Consider the following 9,107-nt stretch of genomic DNA (forward strand, 5'->3'; position numbering starts at 1 on the left):
AGAGGTGACATCCCACCACCCCAGGGCACATTCTTCTTTGGGCTCTAGAAATCCCCAAGTCATTCTGTCAACCGCCCAAGGCAGACAGGTGCTCACTCAAAGATCTTGCTAAGCCACTCCTCAGTCAGCCTCAGTTTCCCTCAGGGAACATCACATCGGAGGGAAGAGCACTCTCCCCACCACCACATGCAGGGGACATAGACACCCCACATAGCACCTTCCCCCTGGGCCTCAGCACTGAGGCAATTCTTAAGAATCCCCACCCACGATAAAGCCAGGTGGTGGTGGCGCACACCTTTAATCCCAGCACCTGGGAGGCAGAGGCAGGCGGATTTCTGAGTTTGAGGCCAGCCTGGTCTACAGAGTGAGTTCCAGGATAGCCAGGGCTACACAGAGAAACCCTGTCTCGAAAAATCAAAAAAAGAAAAAAAGAAAAAAAAAAAGGAAAAGAATCCCCACGATAAGATAAAATCAATGGTGGGAACCAAGACAAAGAAATCCGGACCCAGGGTGACCTGGGTAAAAAAACCCAAACACAGACCCATGCAGATTTGCAGAGCACCTAAGCCACCAAAGCAAAGTACAAAAAGCTGGTGAGAATTCTGATGACAGACATCAAATCACCCAGAAACCACTCAGCACACAACACAGGGCGCTGCTGCCGGTATTTAAGAAGCAAATGGATCATGCCCAAAGTAAGCCACCTCCTAGTCTTCCTACTGAATACAACAGACAGGTACATCAAGCCAGAAGCAGGGGTCTTGGAAATACTCAGCATGACCTCCAGAGCCTATGTCATCAGGTACAAAAACCTACACAGGCTACAAGGAGATCAAAATGGTATTACTGTCTTAGGATCTCCCTCAACAGGCTCTGCTCCACCTGTGTAGAGGAGACGTTCAGAGCCAGATCCAACAAACATTTATGGACCCTAAAGGCTGTATTTCATAGAATCGTTTTGTTTTGTTTTTTAAATGCAGGCCAGGCATAATGGCAGATGCCCTCAATCCCAGTACTAAAGAGGTACACCTTTGAATTCAAGACCAGCCAGGGCTACATGGTGAGAAGCGGAGGGAGCACACTGGGGCAGGGGGAGGATCACACCAGCTCAGGCACCCGAAGCAAGCAGTGGATGGCACCTTACGAACCCTGGAGTAAGTATAAGTATACTTGTGTACAGAACACAAACCAGTATGGACCAGAACATGGCAATCAGTGTACAATAGAATCACATATACAATGGGACACCAGGGACACATGGGAAGAGTGGCTCATGCTCAGAGTGCCTGCACACACCCAGCCTGACTGCCTTGGGGATGGAACCCAAGGGAGCTGCAAAGTGGTACCCACCTCCGCACTCCCCGCCATCCTCCCTCCTACACACGCCAGCATCATTTTTATGAAAGCGTCTTTCTATGAAGCCCAGACTTTCTGCAGTTCCAAAAGCGTTACTTCTTCTTATTACTGTGTAACTTTTTTTTTTTTTTTTTTTTTTTTTGACAAATAGACAAGAGGCAACCATAGCAGCCAAACTAAGAATGACAGCTCTGCGTGAACATGTGGCCAGCTGCGGTGACACATGCCTGTCATCCCAGCACTCACAAGACTGAGACAGAATCACTGAGAGTTCCCAGCCAGCCTGGGCTACAGGTTGAGTGAGACCTTGTGGTGGTTTCAATGAGAATGGCACCTATAAGTTCATATGGTTAAATGCATGCACCCCAGTTAGTGGAACTATCTGGGAAGAACTAGGAGGTGTGGCCTTGTTGGAGGAAGTATGTCACTGGGAGTGAGCTTTTGAGATTTCAAAAGCCCCATGGTAGGCCCCTGTTTGTCTCTGTCTCTGACTGTCTGTCTGTCTGTCTGTGTGTCTGTCTGTGTCTGTGTGTCTGTCTCTCTCTCTCTCTCTCTCTCTCTCTCTCTCTCTCTCTCTCTCTCTTTCTCTCTCTCTCAACCTCCCCACCCCCTCTGCCTGCTGCCTACAGGATTCAGGATATAAAGCTTTCAGCTACTCTCCAGTCCCATGCCTGTCTGTTTCCTACCATGATGATCTGGGACTAACCTTCAGAAACTGTAAGCAAGCCCCAAATCAAACACTTTCTTTCATGAGAGGTACCTGGGACATAGTGTCTCTACACAGCAATGAAACACTAAGAAAGACCCTCCCCCCCCCCCAAGAAAACCATAAAAAAGGTGTCCACAGTATATTAATTCACAGCAAAGAAAGTCATCCCCAGAGGACCAGGGGAGTGTAAGCACACCAGGGTCCCAGCTGGATCAGCAGCTACTATGTCCACATGTGCCACCCGGTGCATAAAGACAATGCCACCTATGCATGGCTCAGAGCAGCTGCCTGCTAAGCCTGGGAAAGGGGAAACAGAAGGATGCTGGGACTTTGGCCTTGCAGGGCTGCCAGACTCACAGCTATGGTCCAAGTCTGCACAGACATGACCACCTGCCAGAGTGTCAGACTCTCCAGCCACATTGCCCAGGGCCTATGGCTTCCCGCCCCATGGGCTTCTCACTTCTCAGTTACTCTGGAGGCCGAGGCAGAAAGGACTCCAAATTCAAGACCAGCCTGGGCAACTGCGAGGGCCTGTTTCATAAATACAAGGTAAAAAGAAGACTTAGCACATGGCTCAGTTGAGAGAGAACTTACCCAGCATGCACAAGGCCCTGGATCCAATCCTGAGGACTACAAACCAAGAGCAACAGTTACGAACGGTTCCAGTCCTGGGTACCACCAACCTCACTTGCTGCAAAGGCTCAAAGCAGAAGATGCATTAGAACATTCCCTCTACTAGTAACTTCCCAGTGGCTGCACATACAGCATCAGAGGATGGTGGGAAAATGAGGCCATGAGGTGGGTATCAAAGCCACAGGGCAGAGGGCCTGGGAAGCAGGGGAATGTGAAGCCATGCCCAGGACAGGTAGACCTTTGGGATAGCATGGAGCATGAAGTCCACAGAATGGAAGGCATAAGCAGCTCAATGCTGTCTTTGCTTCTGCATCCAGCAGCCACAGTGCACAGGGCAAGCAGGCAGCCACTAAAGCTGTTTAAATGAACTAAAATTAAATAAAGCCACCTGCTCAGGAGCCTGGCCCTCTGGACACAGTGGGACACAGGAAGTCCCGGTAAGGTCTTTCCAAAACAACCCTAAGGCAAACCCAACTGTCAGGGTTACAGAGGGAGGGGGAACCCCCAAACACACCAGAAGGTACCATTCCCACCTTTATTCCCAGTAGCCCATTTCCATCCTTATTGATCTCCAAGAAGGTTGATTACAGGTGGGAGGGGCACTTCAGATCCCAGAGCAGACAGAAGCAGCTGAGTCCCAAGTCACCAACCAGGGAGAGGGGAGGAGCCCTCAGCCTCCAGAGGGCAACAAGCCCCAACCTGGGGTCAAGGGAAGAGACTAGGCTAGCCAGTCACTTGGGGAGCCTACTTGTCAGTCCTCAGGAGGGAGGATTCCAGACTAGGGGTACAGGGTTCAGTGGTACAAATCTGTGTGCCTAGCACCCAAGGACATGGTTAAACCCCACGGCAAAAACTAAAAAATAAAAATAAAAATAAAATAAAAAATAAATTACAGGGAAAAAAAGACAAAAGAAATACAACTTTTCTGATCACACAACATATGCAAAGACATGAGTCCCATGACAAACTCAGTCAAGTTTTGCTCTCCAGTGGGGAAGCTACATACGGTGACAGCAGATCCCAAGCCACATGTGAACTAGGCAGCCATATGATGTTGAGTACCCAAGCAGTGGTGGCAGCAGGTGGCCCCATCTCACAGATGAGCAAACTAAGGCTTAGAGAAAAAGGTTAAGCAGCCTCTCCAGAACCAAACAACTTGATGCTGTGGTTCTGAGGACCAAGCCCCCAAGAGATCACAGTGGTGGAGGGCAGGGTTCCGACTTGACAGGTGAGACCCACAAGTCTTATTTAGAGGTACCAGCCTGGGAACACTGCTTGTGAACCAGAAGACATGTGAAAGCTTTACAACGCTATGCTCAATCAACCACCAGCTCAGACATAGCGGATCAGGCAATCTGTCCCGTGCCGTGCTCCCATGACTCGACAGGTATCAATAAACCAGAAGGTCATGACCAGCCAGGGGACCATGAGCGAGGCAATGTGGGGAGCCTGCACTCTACTCTAACACAGAGGTGTCACTAAGAAGAATCTATCCTCACTCATAACCACCCCTGGCACACAGTCCCCCTGTGACCTTGGGCAACTGTACCCTCTGACCTGTGGCACTCTCAGGAGCAAAGGCTGAGCAAGGACCTCTCCAACCACAGGTTAGGTGTCCCCGGCCAGATTCCCCAGGGATACAGGAGCCAGAGCAGCACGCCAGGCTTCAAGGGCTCCCCACCACCCCACCCCCCTTGCAGCTTTATGCCCTGTTAGACTCCATGCTAAATAATTCAAACCCCTGTTTTCATTTCAAAATAAACACAGCACCATCGCCAAGGCAGATGCCAAAAATTTGCATGAATGTTTTGAGATAAAATGAGACTTCAAAGAGATGCCAGCCTGCCGCTGGCACCACCCCCTCTCCAAACCCTGGGAGAACAAGTTCCCAGCCTCCGAGCCACCCTCCCCCACAGCCCTGCAAAGATGGGCAGGTGCCAACCCCAAGAGAAAGGTCAGTTCCTGCAGCCAAGGCTGTCTGCTGTGTGATCCGTGAACAACCCAGGTGTTAGGCCCAGCTTCCAAGGCCAGTCACCAAAACCTCCCAGTGCCTCTGTGACACCATCTATAAAATAGGACAGTCACGTCCCCATAACCCACCGCACAACGTACCGGTAAATTCATGCCTGGTGCACACACAAAGGCACTTTCTGAACGCTGGTACACACAATTAAGTGCTTTCTGAGGCCGGTGTGCACACAGTGAGTGCTTTCTGAATGATAGCACACATAGTCAGCAGTTTGGTTTTTTTTTCCTAGATGTCACTGTTTTGCTACTGCAGTGCAGCTCCCCCAACTCGAGAAACAGAATTCACCTGGCATACCATAAAGTGGATTTCTGATTGGTCAGCCTCCCCTAAGGGGGCTCACCTGACCCTTTCCAAGCTTCTCTTCCTCCCTGGGGAGGTGGGTCTTCTAAGCTACCCACTACACTTGGCTTTGTGTAGCCCTGCCTTCCCCAGACAGCTGCCTCAACACATACACACACACACCCATCCCCTGGGCACCTTAAGCAGGAATCACCAGCTCCCAGAAAGCTACTGCCCTTGCAGGAAACTGTCCCCGAGGTATCACCTGGGGAGGCTGCTATAGGGTATTGGAGACATGAACAGGAAACAGAGCAGAGAAAAAAACGCAGACAGAGAAAAAAACAGAGCCAGGCCCTGGTGATACGCATGTGGGAAGCTCCCACTGGATCAACCTCCCCTCTTAACTGGGTGGTAAGGAGGTAGGTGCCACCCCCATCTCAGAGGTTTCCCCACCACCAGTTTTGGGTGGGACCCATCCAGAAACAACGAGTTCATTTCCAGCCAGGAATCCGGGGTCCCTGAGGCAACGGGGCTGTAGAATGGCAAGCACCTGCTGGCCCAGAACAATTCCAGATCCAGCAGCTCAGTTCCTGTTTGCAAAGCTAGGAAACCTTTGGGAGGTAGCCTGAGAATTCACTGGGAGAAAAGAAGGGATTAAGCCATGAGCCCTCACCAAGGGGGGAGGGACACATCCCCAGGAGGGGTCTCCATCCCTCACCGGGGCCTGACAACCACATTACCACCGACATGGGTTTATCAATAGTATTGATTCCCAGGCAAGCGTAAATAGCTCCGTGGGAAGAGGCTAGGTCTAGCCACTCACTCCCACCCCCACGTCTGGACTCGAACACCGCAGGCTCCCCTGGCACCCCAAAGAAACAGCGGTAAATTTCCAAACAGGAACACGGAGTGCAGGGAAGCTAGGCAGTACCCGAAATGCCCTCGCCACCCCCTCCACCACTCACTGCAGCTCAGCTGGCTGCCAACTCCGTGTTTGCCTGTGCTCAATGGGCTGAGACCTGGCCCTTCTCCATCCGAGGGCCTCCTCCATCAGACCCTCCCAGCTCCCAAAGGTGGAGCAGACACTCTCGTGGGTTTCCCCAATCCGACGACAGAGCAAGGATAAGAATCCGGAAATAACAGTAGTCATAGTAACCTATCCAAGGACCCTCTGCACAGACTCGGTTCACAGAAGCGGCCCAGACCCTCACTCTACAGAAGAAAAGCCCAAAAGCACAGACAAGTGAAGTCATCTGCCCCCCCCCCGCCCCCCATTCCCCATCAGTCAGCCACCCAAGATTCGAACCCAGGAGCTGAGCTACAGAACCAGGCAGAACGCTTAGGCTTCTAGCCACCTCAGCCTCCCTCTGACTCTTCTGCCCCCTCCTCTACAATTAAAAAGGAAAAGAGGCCACCCACGAAGTCCTCAGCAGTGGCCTGAGATGCACCCCCTACACGCGCCTGGCCTCAGAACCCCTTTCATCAAAGCAGCCGCAGGGACCAGAGCTGGATTCAAAAGGGCAAAGCCAAGGCCACCCTAACACTGCCCACAGAGCCCCCCAGGGATCCTCGGCTTCCCACTGCTACCTCCCCTCTCACACATCCCTCCACCAAATCTGCAAAGAGGCAGAAAAAAAAAAAAACGTAATCGTAATAAAACCAGTTCTCACCAACAGGGGGGAGGAGGAGAGGAAGGGAGGAGGCTGAGAACGAACGGATCCGCCCCCGCTGCCTGCACCAGACTCTCGGGGAGGGCGGGCGCACGCCAGCGGGTGGACCTAGCTGTGCGAATAAAGCTACAATGTAAAGATTATTCAGCCGCCGCTGCTGGGCGCCCCCAGCTCCAGAGGCCCGAGGGACTGCCTGTCTGGACGCCCGCCCCGCTCTCCTCCCTCAAGGTCGGGAGGGGAAGGCCGCTTCCCACGCGCGTCTGGGGGTGCTGGGTCTACCGGCTGCCCCGCTAGGCTCGGATCTGCAACTTCCCAAACTAGTGGCATCCGAAGTATCCGCACGACCAGGGGGAGGGAACAGGAGGCGGCGCCGCGTCACGGGGGGGGGGGGGGCGCGGCCGCCCACGGGGTCCTTGGGTCCCCAGAATGCACCACCCCTGAGAGTCTCAGATTCTGGCCTGTGCCACCCCAGAGTCCCCGGGGGAAGCGGCCAGGAGGGGGTCCCAAGTCCTAGAGCTGCGCCACTCACCCCTGAGAATGCCGATTCTCAGGCTGCGCCACAACAGAGGGTCCACGGGTCCTGGCCCTCTCCAAAACAAGAGTGTATCAGTCAGTCCTCAGGCTGCGCCACCCTGCTGCAGGATTCCCGGGGCCTGGCCTTCAAAACATACCGCAGGGTACCCGGGTCCTGGCCTAAACTGCCCACAGGGCTCCCGGGTCCTGACCTGAACCACCCCTGGGAGAGTCTCCAGGTCCTGGCCTGCACCTCCCAGCAGGGTTCCTGGGTCTTAGCTGGTGCCATCTCAGAAGGTCCCCGGGTCCTGGCTTGTACCACCCTAAAGAGTCCCCAGGTCCCAGGCTGCTTCATCCCAGAGGGTCCCTGGTCCCGGCCTGCATCTTGCTGCAGGGTTCCCTAGTCCTCAGGCTGTGCAACCCTACAGGGTCCCCAGGCCAGATCTTCAGGCTGCGCCACCCAGGAGATACCCGGTTCCTGGCCTATACCGCCTGGAGGGTCCCCGCTTCTCGGCCTGTTCCATCCCGCAAGGTCCCCGATTCTCGGCCTGCTCCACCCCACAGGTCCCTAAGTCTTGGCCTGCTCCATCCTGCAGGGTCCCGGGTGGCGGGGTCGCGGCCTGCACCGCCCTGCAAGGTCCCGAGAGTTCCCGAAGTTCCCGCGCCCCCGCGCGCTCCCCGCCGCGCCGCCCGTCCCCTCGGGGGCGCCAACTCCGCCGCGTGCGCCGCCCCGGCCCGGAAGCCACCCGCTCCCCGCCGCCCTCCGCGCACTCGGCCCGACTCACCTCGCCGCCGGCGGCACCGGGCGCTGCTGCCGGGCTACGGCGCCGATCGGGCTCGAGGACGCGGCGGGTCCGGGCTGGGAGCCTGCGGTCTCCGCCCGCCGCGCTACGACGCGGGGCCCGGGCGCGCGGGCCGCTGCGGGGCGCGCATGGCGGGCGCGGGCGGCTGGCGCGGGGACGGGGATGCGGCCCGGCCTGCGCTGCCCGCGGCTCCGCTCCTGGCGGCGAGGGGCGGGGCGATAGGCGGGGCCTCCTGGAAGCCCGTCCCTGCCGCCTTAAAGGGCCCGCGTGCAGCCCTTCCAGGCCTGCGCACCCCGCCTCCGTGCGCGCATCCCGAGCTGCGTTCTTTCGCCCGAAGAAGGCGGAGCAACTGCCTCCCCGCCCCCTCCTCCTCCGCGAACCCCAGAGACTTCACGGGAATCGCGTTTCAGCTATTAAATTATAACTCAGGAGTGTCCAGGGGATGCGGAGACGACGCCCCGGGAGGGCCACCCACGGAGCCCTCAAGAGTCGCACGCAGATGCTCGGCGACGCCCTGGGCTTCGCCTGGGAGATTAGCCCTTGGGGAAGGCTCCACGGACCACAGGCAGCGACGAGCTGGTTCAGTGACTGGAATATGAGATCCTGGAGAAGCCCACGCGAGTTCATAGCTCGCGAGTCGCGCTGCGCTGCCCTGTCACCCGGGCCCCCTGATATCTAACGTGAACACCCATAGGGAATTTTCCAGGACAAGTGCCTAGGCTGTGCACTGAGCCTGTGGCCCACTCTTGGATACCCAACCAGGACCACTCAGCCCCAGTAGGAGCTTGCCCATTAGCAGTTAAGGGCTCATTGACACGCCCCATAGTGGGCCCTCTCTGTCTTAGATCTTAACAGCAGCCAAGCAAGGGAACCCAACCCTGCAGCCGCCGCCTCCCTCTTCTGCTTTCCCTAGACGCGTTGGAGAGTTTGGTTTTTTTTTTTTTTTTTTTTTTTTTTAATTTAACTTTCCTTTTTTGGAGTGAAGTCTCAGCAGATTCGGTTCTGCCAACAAGAGAGCCGCTAGGGAGCGGGGGAATGGCTGCGGCGGGAGTGCGGTTGCCAGGGCAAGGGCCTCTTCCTCAGGGGTACTGGGGTTCCTGTACCCATACAAAGGG

General features: G+C 55.6%; 1 protein-coding gene across 14 annotated transcripts in view; it reads right to left on the reverse strand.

Annotated features, from left to right (window-relative positions):
- The window catches only part of Ncor2 (nuclear receptor corepressor 2), a 160,775-nt gene extending 152,655 nt beyond the window's left edge, over positions 1-8,120 (reverse strand). For 8 of the 14 annotated variants that reach the window (XM_076922945.1, XM_076922947.1, XM_076922952.1 and 5 more), the window contains exon 1: positions 7,975-8,120. The gene's annotated coding sequence lies outside the window, so the exon portion shown is untranslated. Of the gene's footprint in view, positions 1-7,205; positions 7,225-7,974 lie in introns of those variants that run through there. The other 6 variants (XM_076922944.1, XM_076922955.1, XM_076922956.1 and 3 more) reach the window with 2 other exon arrangements.
- Positions 8,121-9,107: the final 987 nt, after the last annotated feature.

The sequence above is a fragment of the Arvicanthis niloticus genome, chromosome 24 (genome assembly GCF_011762505.2).
Source record: "Arvicanthis niloticus isolate mArvNil1 chromosome 24, mArvNil1.pat.X, whole genome shotgun sequence".
NCBI lineage: Eukaryota > Metazoa > Chordata > Mammalia > Rodentia > Muridae > Arvicanthis > Arvicanthis niloticus.